The 14,165-nt window shown below is 40.2% G+C and overlaps 1 long non-coding RNA gene across 1 annotated transcript in view; it reads left to right on the top strand.

Annotated features, from left to right (window-relative positions):
- The window catches only part of LOC139719645 (uncharacterized), a 236,519-nt gene that overhangs the window by 139,957 nt on the left and 82,397 nt on the right, over positions 1–14,165 (top strand). Inside the window, exon 3 of the long non-coding RNA XR_011710112.1 lies at positions 10,698–10,780. This is a non-coding gene — a long non-coding RNA (uncharacterized lncRNA). The remainder of the gene's footprint in view (positions 1–10,697; positions 10,781–14,165) is intronic.

Genomic DNA, 14,165 nt, shown 5'->3' with positions numbered 1-14,165 from the left:
ATAGAAGGAAACTAAACCAGTCCTGTAGGCTGTTGAGAACAGAGTAATTGGAGCTGAAATGGTAATACACGCTTTCCTATTTGTATTCTCTTGTCTCAAAGGGAAATGAGATATGTTATCCTGCTCTAAGAAAATACACTTTGCAACGCAAAAATATCTTGAAAAACAGAATGCCTGTTAAAGTATCTCTGGAAAGTTACTCTCTGGGCACAGTTTCTTGGTTTGTGGTTTCAGTGCGACGTGCAGGAACAAAGAAACGTGGAAACAGCATTTTGGCACGAACTGGGACGAAATACATCCTGTCTGCGTAAGCAAGAAATTTGCATAAATCTGTCGCATCCATGTCGTGCCCAAGACCAATGAAATTGTCACACTCATGTATCTGAACTGAGAATCAAACTCTGAATTGTGCATTTGTGTGTATTCAAAGGCCGAAATGTATGAATAATTGCAACAAGAGCCACCAAAAGGCAGCTGAACATTGATTTCTGATCGTGATATTGAAATTTTAAGACTATTCTAATGATCTATTGTTTGTCCCAGTTTTTTTCTGGAAACCTAGAACGAAAACAGTGAGTAAGACAACTTGACATAGAATGTATGTAGTTTATGGAGACTTAACTCTGATGTTAAGATGTAGTCCAATAATCTGTGTAAGGTTTAAGGCTCTGAAGCACAGTGTTCAGATTAGAACACCTTAGTATATCATACTTTTATGTGTTAAACAGGAACAACATTCTTAAATTTGAAGTGTGGACAGGAGGAAGTTATTACATCAAACATAATAAAATACATATTTTTTTAACATTAATCAAATATAATTTTTTTTAATTTCCTAGCTCAAGTACCAAATTTTGTAGATTTCACAACTTTGATGTATGAATTTGTCAGGTAGTATGTTTACTGTTCACAAATTAAGAGAAGAGAAGGAAAGCTATCTTTGTTGCAAAGTAATCGAGTCGTGTTTTCCTCCCTTGACAAGCGCTGTGATCTGGTGGTGCAAAGCCATTGTAGTCTTGAGAAATGTATGACCGTGATGGGGCGAGGGGAGATAACTTCTTGACATCAAACTGCGGAAGAAACGGGATATGATAGGTGATAAGCAGCAGAGGAAATAGAGGCACAAGGAAAGGAAAGAGGGAATGATATGAGTGTCATTCAATTTTGTCATCTTCGTGCATTGTGTCCCAGGTCGTGTATTGCTTCCGGAGGGTTTTCACACCTACAAAGAACTTGTTTGTGAACTCGTATGAAATACATGTCATACTAATCGAGTTTTTCTTCTTTTGTCCTTAGATATGAATAAAGATGGGAATTGTGTTCCTTCAAAGATGTTTTGAAATTAAATGCAGCAAATTGTGATCTAGAGGTGTTTCTCATTGGAGTTTGTCTCAACTTTGGATGAGCATAGTGTTGCAATCTGAAGTTGGAGCTCCAAACACAATATTGAGGGGCTGTAGCTTAGCTTGACTTCATATTCATTTCTGGAATTGTGTGTGCATGTATTAACATTCTCTTGCATTAAGTGTAATCTGTAGCCATGATCACACTGGCAAAAGATCACCAAGTTTAAAGGGGATGGCTAGTAACTGATCAGTGGGAATCAGTGGGAATGCTGGAGGATGATTGTTCCAATCCTTGTTGGATTCATTTAAGAGTACATTATATATCTATTGTTGTGTGAAAATTATTTGCTTCAGAATGGTCTCATATTCTAGTAATGTCCAGTCTAATGTTTCCAGGTTGGCGTGCCTGGTCAGTGACGGGGCATTAATCTGCACATTACTTGAATATGAGACCATTCTGAAGCAAATAATTTTCACACAACAGTAGATATATAATGTACTCTTAAATGAATCCCACAAGGATTGGAACAATCATCCCTCAGCATTCCCACTGATTCCCACTGATCGGTTACTAGCCATCCCCTTTAAGATCGCAATCTTAAAGATCTTGAAGTTTTGCCAGTGTGACCGCAAACTTTGTGGTTTTCAAATGTACCATGGTGGGCTGCGAACAAAGATCGATCAATCAAAGAACCATAATATTTGACCATCAACTCCCTTTGAGAATATGTATCGGAATGTGATTAACAACTGGCTTTATTTTTCGTAAAGCCCTTTTTAGCTCACCTGAGCCAAAGGCTCAAGTGAGCTATTGCGATCGCCCTTCGTCCGGCGTCCGTCGTGCGTCGTGCGTCGTGCGTCGTGCGTCGTGCGTCGTCCGTCGTCCGTCGTGCGTCGTCCGTCGTCCGTCGTGCGTCGTGCGTAAACTTTTTACATTTTCATCTTCTTCTTGAAAACCCCATGACCGATTTTCATCAAACTTGGCAGGTAGCATCCCTAGGGGGTTAGAAACTCAATTTGTTAAAATGGGCACCATGCCCCACCCAGGGGGCCCCCAGGGGGCTCCCAGGGGGGCCCAAACCCCCCAAAATTAAGGAATCTGTAAAAATCTTCTTCTCTAGAACCAGAAGTGATAGAGCGAAGTTAATACTATGAGTTAGTACATTGATGACTGTAGTTTCAAGTTTGTTCATGGCAGAATCAGGGGTGCCCCCCTTGGGACCCAGGGGAGGGGGGTGGGGAAGGGTTCTAATGGGGCCTAAATTGTACATTTTCATCTTCTTCTTGAGAACTCCATGACCCATTTTCACCAAACTTGGCAGGTAGCATCCCTAGGGGGTTAGGAACTCCATTTATTAAAATGGGCACCATGACCCACCCAGGGGGCCCCCAGGGGGCCCAAACCCCCCAAGATTAAGGAATCCGCAAAAACCTTCTTCTCTAGAACCAGAAGTGATAGAGCTAGGTTAATACTATGAGTTAGCACATTGATGACTGTAGTTTCAAGTTTGTTCATGGCAGAATCAGGGGTGCCCCCCTTGGGACCCAGGGGGGGGGGTGGGGGTGAGGAGGGGTCCTAATGGGGCCTAAATTGTACATTTTTATCTTCTTCTTGAGAACCCCATGACCCATTTTCACCAAACTTGGCAGGTAGCATTCCTAGGGGGTTAGGATCTCAATTTGTTAAAATGGGCACCATGCCCCGCCCAGGGGGCCCCCAGGGGGCCCAAACCCCCCAAATGAAGGAATCTTTAAAAATCTTCTCTAGAATCAGAAGTTATAGAGCTGAGATAATACTATGAGTGAGTACATTAATGACTGTAGTTTCAAGTTTGTTCATAGGAGATCCAGGGGTGCCCCTCTTGGGGGTAGGGGGAGGGGGGTGGTTGGAAGGGTCCAAATGGGGGCCTGAATTGTACATTTTCATCTTCTTCCTGAAAACCTCATGATGGATTTTTGTCAAACTTGGCAGGTAGCATCCCTAGGTGGTCAGGATCTCAATTTATCAAACTGGGCACCATGCCCCACCCAGAGGGCCCCAGGGGGCCCCAATTCCCCCAAATTAAGGAATCTTGAAAAAATTGGGCCCTTATTGTACATTTTCATCTTCCACTTGAGAATGCCTCGTCAAATTTTGGTAGAGCTGTGAATAATTTAGATTAGTGACTGCGTGAAAGGTGAACTTGCGATACTCAGGTGAGCGCTAGACCCGCGGGTCTCTTGTTACACTTGTGTTTCTTAACCCCGGACTTTCTCTGACCCAGGACTATCATTAGTCCCGTACCAATTTTTTCAGCTTTTTACACTGGCCAATTAGTCCCGTACTATCTCTTGTCCGGGGCTAAGGAGAAAACTGACCTTTTTACACTCGTATTTCTTAGCCCCGGACTTTCCAAACCACATGAATATTCATGATTACGCTGTGTACTGTACACGTACACGCACGCACTGGCAGCACTTGATTACCTCGTTTCTGATTGGTCAGTGAGGGTCGGACTTTGTCTCCGTCGCTTAGCCCAGGATTATTTTTTTGTTCTGTTTACACTGACTTGCTTGGCGCCGCAATTGCGGTGCTAACCCTGCTATTTTGCAGGGCCAGATAGTACCGGACTATCGGTGGGGCTAGCCCACTTTGGCAAAAACGAGTGTAAACAGAAAGTGGGCTAAGGATAGTCCCGTACCAACGGTGGGGCTAAGGCCCCCCCTTAGCCCCACCGTTGGTACAGGACTAAGCAAAAATTTACAAGTGTAAAAAGCCCTTAAGTGTGAAATCCCCTCCTCGTCCCCCTGGTCCAGGGATGGCTCCAGGTTTTCCAAGCTCATGTGATTAATGTGTAATCAGAGATAGGACAGGTTATCTGGTGTCGCATTGCAGGAGTGATGATCTCAGTGAGAACATTACCTCCTTCCAGATAAACTCTACCAGCTGGTGTACATCTCTGCCATGGTAGAATCGCGCACCGTGCTCTGGCCCCGCACTGGTCTCACGCAGGCAATAAAAATTCCCATGCATGCACGCTGCATTGGGGAAAAGAAATCTCCCAAAAGACCACTTTATTCCCCTTCACATTCAGATGACAGAAATGGCAGTACATTGTGCGAGGGGAAGAATATTGCAGGAATATAGATTGCTTGAATATCAGATCTTGAGAAGGAAATAATTGGAATACTCTCACAGCTTTTTCTTTGAGTGTGCATTTGACAAGATGAGATAATGTCAGCTGGTGTGTGAATAATGCAACTGTGAAGCACACCCATCCCATCCCACCCAAAATCCCATTATACCCCACCCAAACTTATATCCCATCCCACATAAACTTGTTTCCCATCCCACCCAAACTCCTGTCCTATCCCACCCAAACTTTCATCTCATCCTACCCAAACTCCTGTTCGACCTAAACTCCCATCATATCCCACCCCAACTTCCATCCCGTCCCACCGTAGCTCCTATCCCATCTTACCCAAACTCAGATCTCATCCTACCAAAACTCCTGTCCCACCCATAACTCCTGTCCAACCCCAGCTCCCATCTCACCCCACCCAAACTTCTGTCCCACCCAAACGCATATCTCATCAACACTAAACCTGTTGTCCCATCCCACCCAAACTACTGCCCCACCCAAACTCTCATCCAACCCAAATTCACACCTCATCACACAAAGGCCCTGGACCCAACCTGCCAACATCCATCCCATCCCATCCCATCCCTGAAACTCTTATCCTACCCTGCCAAAACCCCTTCCCCACCCTATCTAGCACCCCAATCCAATCCTACTGAGCACCTCTTTCCCACCCCATCCCCACCCTGAATCCAGTTCCGACCCCTCCCTACACCAATCCTACTGGGTGCCGCTATCCCACCCCACCCGGAATCCATTTCCAACCGCTCCCTACCATCCCATGCCATCCTCTGGCACCGTCTCCATAAACCAATGTCTTCATGAAGAATAGAGAGAATTGGGGAAACATTCTGCAGGAAGTACAGTTGTAAACACCATTCTCGCTCTCTTCTCTTTCTTTCCCCTCTTTTCTTTTCCTCCCATCTTTTAAGCAGTCCGTCTGTCAGAGTTCGTGTCTGTCTTTCGATGAGACGGGAACCCCAACCGCTCTCGTCTTGATGGATGGGCCAAAGTGCATGCCAATCCTGCCCAAGCCTGCCAAATACCTCAGCCTGCTCCTTATTTTTAAACACTCTGGGGTACTTCAGCACTTCCTGGCATGTGCTTGGAATCCCACTAATTTTTTTTTTCTATCTTCTTTTCTTTTTGACTCTATAGTGTTGGTATCATTATCATATTAAAGTCACTGTGGCCACACAGCCATCTTGAATGTGTGTGCCAAAGCATCATTCGAAGAAAAAGTGAAAAACAGTGGAGCTTTCATCATCATTGACTCAGTATTTGGCTTTGCAAGCAGAGGAAATATGAATAACCTGAAAGATTCTGTGCATTAAGGTAGATTATTATACATACAAGCCACTTTTTCGATACAATAAAACCATGTATCAATATTCCTGCAAGGGGTTTACTTAATGACGTACAATATTGTTAGCATAATGCCTGTCCTATGCATTTTACATTACCCGTATCAATGGAGAAAAGGAGTACAATATTGTTTCTGATATTGTACTCTGCTGTCAATATCGTACTCAAATGTTTCGTTATAACGCGCGCGCGCAGTATCGCGTCCTCGCGTAAGAAAGTGCAGTGGCATTGCGCGATGAGGTTGAGAATGCGCGCAGGGGTTGAGAAATGCGCGATAAGGTTGAGAAATGCATGCCATTACCGTGCGTAGATACACGTACGTATACAAGTTGAAAGGTTAGATTTTGTAAACAATAAATTGGTGAGTGAAACCCTTTTCCATTTTTTTTTCTTTTTGGAAATTGAATGTGATGGTGTAGTGGAAAGTGGTTTGTATGTATAATAATAATAATAGTGGATTTCTTTCGTGGTATATCAGATATATTGCATTCATCAACATGAATATTGCACTCGTCTTTGACTCGTGCAATATTCATGTTGATGAATGCAATATATCTGATATACCACTCAAGTGCATCCAATATTATATAAGAATAGTCAGCGACTTGAACATTTTTCCACAGCGTAAGACAAATGTGCTGAATACCAGTTTTATTACTGTAAAATCAGAAACATTCGCAGCATGAAACTTTTGGAATAGATGGCTTTTTTTTGTGTGTGGCATGAAACTTTTGCAAATTGGTGACCATTAGAAAATTCCGAGCATATTAGACATACTATGAATGCAGGACATTTGTTGAATGCACTGGTTGATGTAAAACACACAACAAAACTGAATGTGCATTATACTAAACACACACAGTTTGGAAGTGCATTTGCAACAAAGAGATAAGGCAGTTGCTTTTTAGAACCTCTTTGAGTTGCAATCATATTCGAATGTGCTCTAGGTCTAACTGTTATATCAGAGGTACCAGTAAACTCACCTGTACAGTGTACGTCATTGTACTGGCATTCAATGTATTGTGGAGATGACAACTATATACTTTTGCAAATCTTAGCTACAGTATGCACAACACAGACTCTTATGTTGTCATTTACATTATAACATGATTTGTGCAGAGAATGTGAAGTGCCATTGCATTATCTGAAGTGAAATGCTCAAAGATGATCGTGAAAGAATCTCAATGAATGCATGCCAGCTCTCCCTCCCTCCATCCACACTTAAGCCATGTTCAGACGTATTTCTAGTCGGAGTAAAAATTTATGGCACGGCAATTAGAATTCAAATTAATGCATATCTTACCACGACCCTTGTGTCCACACGACAGTTGTGGGAAGAAACTCCGACCAATTTATGTGCGAGGGTTGGTGTAACTTCCGGAAGCGGTAGCACCGCGCTCGTCGACCATGCGATTGTTTTTTACCAGTGGCATTTGTCTTCTCCATTCTTGTTGATGGAAATTTCTGCATGAGCGCTAGCTTCTTCGTTGCGATCGACTAGGTTAGAATTGCACTACACGCGCACGTGTACTCGCAAAATGTCAACATTGCGATTTGACCCAGGAAGTTTTACGTAGGTCGTAAGGCATGTAAGTTCATAGATACTCTGAGGGCTTGTCCGCACGGGCAATTTACTCCGACCGGCTAGTCGTGGTAGCGAGATACTCCTGAGAAAACTCAGGAGTATCTCGTTCGGAGGAAGAGGTCGTGGTAAGTTCCTCCGATCGGAGGAAGTTACCACGACCTTGTTCAGACGGGCACTACTCCGACCTATCCTCTGAAGTTACTCCGACCAAGCTTCCTCCGACCCTTCCTCCGAAGTTACTCCGACCAAATCTGCCTCCATCTGAACACAGCTTTAGAGACCATTAATGTGTGATTATAAACCAACCCCAATCCATGATGTAATGACCAACATTGAGCATTGTTCTTCACATTGTATTTTTCAAGAGTCAGGTATCCTCTGTAAAAAGGATATCAAACTAAATGTGGATGTGTGGGACCAAGTTGAGTGTGGCAAGTGCATATTTTAAGTAATCATAGAAGTTACTTTTAGTGACTGTTTTTATCATTTTAAGCTGTTAAATTCAATTATGAGTTGCGCAATAAAAGAAAAAGCTTTTAAAAAGGTTTTCATATGCTTCCTTAAACCTTAAATCTCTGTTTTTATAATCGAAAGTCTCTTCTTATTTATGTATATTTGTGTTCATGTATGTTTGTATATATTTACTTATTTATTTATTTGTTTATTTATCTATTTCATTATGTGTGTGTGTGGGTTTTTTTAAGGGGGGGGGGGATAGGTAGGAGACTTTTCTGGAAAGGTAGCAAGCAAAGTATCCCATCCTCATTTGAACTATGACTAGAGGTGTTCTTTATCCTTTACAAAAACATTTATGTTCCAAAACTTCCATCCATATGCGTGACTGTAATTCTTGTGTAAGCACTTCTGAGGTATCTCCCATTTATCTGACAGTGAATACAAAAGTAAAAGCTGTGTTATATATGTTTTCTCTATGACCTTGAATTGAATGTTTGGATGTACTTTAATGTTCACACGATGAGTCACTAGTTAGAGCTATTAAAAGCTCATTTATGTTTGACACCATCCCCCAGAAGCTTTGCATATTAGGACGAGCAGCTTCGAACATGAGACCAGTACTTTCAAAATCATAAACGCAGTTTTGCATCAATTATGAGTGTACATAATTATCTTCCTTGTCATTGATATTACACAAAACATTATTGATACATGTGTTTTAAGAAGAGCAAATGATTGTGGCAGGTACAAACCTAAACATCAAAATGATAGCTGGTAGTGCATTTAATTTTTTTTTTCATTACTAGGTCCTCCCCCATCACCAAATAACTCTCATCTTATGAAGATGTTGATTGACTGATTTTGTGGTCGCTCTTCCCGATGGCTCACTTACCGGAATGTCATTTCATTTCCTCATTTACACAATCCGCTCATATCGGGGGATTAGAGGGATGCAAAAACAAACAGATAGATTGGTGCGATGTGAAAGTACTCGGGATATCTAAAAGGGATTATGATGCTGGCATCATCAACACCAGTCCAGATCGATAAAATCCTCCTGTACCTCTGGTGTCATTGTTTGTTAGTTAGGTGTTTGTTTAGAGAGAAGAGATGTCAGTGCAGATGTGTGAATACACATTATTGTCTCTACCTTTTGCTATTCAATGCACAAAAAGTGACTCATCAGTTCATTCTGGAATGTGTGTGTGTGTTTGTTTGTTTGTTTGTTTGTTTGCATGTTTGCTTGTTTGTGGGAAGCAATACATGTATAATAAAATGTTGCCAAAAGTGAAGATAGGCATTGTTTTATTGGGTAAATAAGTCATTTTAACACACTGTATTCAAGAATGTAACACAATGTAGGCCTAATACTGATTCTCTCACAGTATGTACACGTTGTGAAATGAACAATATGGCAAACTAAGATTTATTCATAATGTGATAATGTACTTATCTAAATTTTACCATAATTGTACATAAGAAGACATTTGTACATTACTTTAAGGATATGAGGAAGAAAAAAAAGCTTTGTCTTGATTGTGGAATATGCATTCTAGGGTGTTTGAAGAATTGGAGGAACACCAAAATGCTGAGCCACCTGAATTCCATAGAGTTTTGTGAAGGTAATCACGTGTGATAACATTCAGCGCCACACACTCAGTGTTATTAGTGTCTGTTTGTGTGTTAGTTTGAGTGTCTGTATGCATGTGTGGAAGATTCATGAGAGTTTCACTCTAAATAAAAGACTTTCTAGGACCTATCGGCAGGGGCCAAAGAAATGAGTCATTATTGGACAAAGATGCTTTCCTATACGTATGCTTGAGAGTCAGCAAGCTTGTTTCACGAGGCCGCTGGAATAAGCGCAGTAACACACCTACATTTCACACATGCATATTCACAAACACACGCACACACACACACACACTTTCACACACTTTCTGACATACAAACATATGCCACACATACACATACACAGACACTGACATACAAACATATACTACACACAGACACATACAGATGTACAAACATATACCACACACACACACACACACACACACACACACACACACACACACACACACACACACACAACACCTGGGTATCTTATTCAGGTATTGCTTAGAAACACTTGGGAGATAACTCATGCAGAGTTACCTCATCCATCCATCGCATCAAAGTAGGCAGCAACCTCCCCTGAAAACCTGCTCCCTTCTTCCTCGCCTCGTGGTGATGGAGAGACCCTCTAGTTCGCAGAAGCTGTCCCCGATTCTGCTCCCTCCGCCTCATTTGCATACGCAGTGCGCGTATCTGCTTACGCAGCGAGGAGCAATCGTCTGCTTTCACCGCTCCTCTTGGAAAATGAAAGAACTAACACACACACACACACACACAAAGATGACTCAAGAAGATCCTCAATAAGTCATGTAATCACTCAGGGACTAAGAGAAAATGTCCGTTAATTGCTAAAAGTTTTTAGCATGATGCAGAAATCTGCCAACATGAAGATGAACAAGCAACTTGGAGCAGCATCGCGTGATTTCACTCTATAGATTTTTAGTGTAATAAATCTCGGAAAACTTTTGAACAAAGGAACCACCGAAATTAACTGGTTTACATCAGACTGAGAATGGTTTACAATTTTGTTTTTTGATTATCTTATGCAGATTGACAGTGTGAAGAATCCTAACGTGATTATGTTCGTACCAAAGTTGATGGAAGTATCATACTAAATCTTTAAATGCAGTGTAATGATGCTGTCTGCTGAATATGGAGCCTTTTTTAATAGACATTTTGCCTTTTCTGTCCATCGCTTTCCCCCCAATGCAGAACTAAGACGATGCACCAACATGCATGAGAGCTGTCGCCTGGACTGAAGCGTGGGCGAGTTTGAGCTGCAGAAATAATCTGAGGTGAGTCTCGACCCTTCGTTTAATGTCAAGTGCAGTGTGACTCTTTATCCATTTTCATGTGGAGGGCGGAATTTTGACTGAAAGCACTTCTTTCCACCCTCACAGATCAGCCACATTTGACAGTTCCAATTGAAATTGCAAAATTCGAGCATACTGTGAGTGAGACTCAGACGAATGATTGGAAAAGGAAAGAGATGGAAACAGCTAGACCTTGCATAAGTTGATGTGGATTGCATAATCTCATAGGGAATGGATTGAACATGGAGCAAAGGTTGGCAGAGCACAGACCATGGTGATGCAGCAGTTGCAACTGACACAAAAGCTAATTGCTTTTGCAAAAGCAAAAGCATAGTTACTTCTAATTGTGTGTATGCGTGATTTGACAAAGTGTATGCGTGATTTGACAAAGTGATAGTCACTTAGATTTTGAGTGCAGTTCGTTGAGAAAGTGACAGAAAAACAGATTAGACGGACAGACAGATGGATAGACAAATAGATAGGTGTGCATATCTATGCAAAAAGAGTGCTATGGGCATTGCCCACTCTTACAACAGGAAGAGAGAGCTATAATTGTATCAAGTTGAGAGCTGCTGACAGTTGATTACAGGAGAACTGAAAATAAAGACAGAGCAGTAAAGGTCTTTGACGTTATGTCATAATCCCTGCCGAGGGTAGGTTGCAGGATGATAAATGCTCCCCCACACACAGACACACATTTTGTTTTGTTTTTCAGTACACACACATGCACACTCACACACATTCACACACCTAAATGTGCTGAAATATCTTCATCATGATTGTGGATGGGACATTTATTAGGTTGAATTGGATTATCAAAAAGCATGAAAGTGTGACCAAAAATATAGAAAATTATATTTCCTCTCTCAGTGTCTGTCCATCTGTCTATCTCTATTCATGGTTGTTGATTTGTCACATATTTTGCATTAAATATTTTATTTTTCTATCTATCTATAGATACAGACATACATGTAGATAAATAGATGAATAGAAAGATAAAAAAAGAGATGTAGGAGAAAATAGCGAGAGCTAGAGAAGTTGGAAAAACAGAAAAGAGTTTATCACAAAGAGATGAATGCACCATACTTCTTCACCTGGCTGTCCTCACAATGGATATCTGCCCGGGATGATAGATTATGCAAGATGAAATGATGGGATTTACCTGAAATCCCTCGCCACCTGAACAAAAATCTACCTCCATTGTATCCACGGGACAGTCCCTCTCTCCCCATATCTTTCCATCTCCCTCTCTATATCTCTCTCTGTCTCTTCATCTAGAGTTCAATACTTTTTATGTCTCCGGGTATCCGCTTTTATCTCACATAAAGTGCCCATGAGTATTTCTTCGTTCCTTCAAAGAGTTTGTTTGTTTCTTCTATGCCCAGAAGCCAATTCACAGATATACATTTTTTTTTTTCTTTTTGTAAAAACTCTTCTTGAATGATACAAAGTGTCTACTGCAAGCTCACAGATGTTTTGCAATGTGAAATTTCTCTGTATCTATCATGCTTGTATGGATATAGGACAGAAATGATAGAGAGAGAACAAGGTGAGGACAGGCAAAACTGCGGCACATTTTGACAAAACAGTTGAGTACTTTTAATTGCTTCAGGACAACTTGTCACTGATATAAAAGTTGCTTTACATTTTTTGCAGTGCTATTCAATTCAATTCAATTCAATTCAATAGTTTATTTATTTCCATCATCACAAAGAAAAGAAAAGAAAAAGTTGACCTAATCCAAAGTGATACAATTTTTTTTTTCATTTCTCTTACACTCGTCCGATAAAGGATTTTTTCAATACAATATAAAGTATATTATACACGAATGATGTCGTAAAAAAGAAACAATGCACTTTGTCATGGCAACAAAAATAGTAAATAATCACAATGATGGAAAACAGTGTTCCACTAAAAAAGCCATGCTTGTAAAACGTGGAACACTGGAACAAAACAACAACAGCACCAATTTTTTATACCAATAAGACATATTCATTTTTAAATTCTTCTATATACTATTGTACATTTTAATCATTGATATAATGATGTTGATACTATGAACAATACTTACTAGGATTTTAGGATGCAAACGTATAAACTATATAACATATCACATTTGTGGCACAGACACTATGGGGCCAGGTGTGCCAGGAAAATTGAACGGAAAGGAAGATATGCAATCGGCCACAAAAAACATAATGACGACAACAACAACAACAATAACACAATACACAGAAATAACAAAATTTGAGGAAATGCACTCAGACAGATACTGGACAACGAAGAACGAGGAAAAAGGAGCAGGGAAGAATAGAGAAGGAAAAGGAGAGGGATGGAAAAGGTCTGTGGACACACTACAAAATCTCAAGGAAAAGTGAAACATGACGGGTTTTTTCATTGAACAGAATTAACTGGTATATTTAGAAAACAAATATTTTTTTAGTTTATACTTAAATGTAATTAACTTCACAGATTCTTTTATATCATTATCTAAGCTATTCCAAAATCTGGCTCCGGTATAAACAAATGTATTTTGAGTGTGTACAGTTCTAACTAAGGGAAGATGAAATTCTTTAGATTGTCTAGTGGGATAATTATGTACGTGGCTGTTACGGTGAAATAAAGAATAAAATATTTTGGGTAGATGATTGCAGTTGTAATTAAACATAAATTGACCAAGTTGCAACAAATACAACTCTTTTATTTTCAGAATTTTGTGCTCAAGGAAAAGCTTGTCAGTATGTGCTCGGATATGAAGGTTAAAAACGATTCTGAGCGCCATCTTTTGCAGAAGAAAAAGTTTATCTAACAATGTCGAATATGTATTCCCCCAAGCAAGAATTCCGTAATTCAAGTACGGCAATACCAAACTTGAATAAAGCGTAATCAAAGCCGAAGAAGGAAGATAATATTTCATTCTATTCATTATGCCTATGTTACGTGCAATTACTTTACAAATATTGTTTATGTGACACTTCCATGATAACTTATTATCTACACAAACACCTAAGAATTTAATAGACGAAACCTCTTCTAGAGGAGTAGTGTCAAATATAACATTACCTGGTAATCTATCTAAAGAATTACTGAAAAACATATACTTTGTCTTCTCAATATTCAGTGACAATTTATTTGCATATATCCATTGTGAGACATTCTTCAATTCATCATTCACTGTACTAATCAAAGTATTAGGGTCAGGGTGGGAATAAAAAAGATTGGAATCATCCGCGAATAATATGAAAGAGAGTTTATCTGAAGATCTATAAAAATCATTGATGTAAACTATAAATAACAGTGTGCTATGGTGATCAATGTACTTCATACTTTCTTATCACTCAATAAACTATTTAGACTGGCATTACTT

The sequence above is a fragment of the Diadema antillarum genome, unplaced genomic scaffold (genome assembly GCF_040938485.1).
Source record: "Diadema antillarum isolate AM-2024a unplaced genomic scaffold, OU_Dant_1.0 scf00000112, whole genome shotgun sequence".
Lineage (NCBI taxonomy): Eukaryota > Metazoa > Echinodermata > Echinoidea > Diadematoida > Diadematidae > Diadema > Diadema antillarum.
Note: the sequence above shows the minus strand (reverse complement) of the source record. Positions and strands in the feature narration are given on the sequence as shown.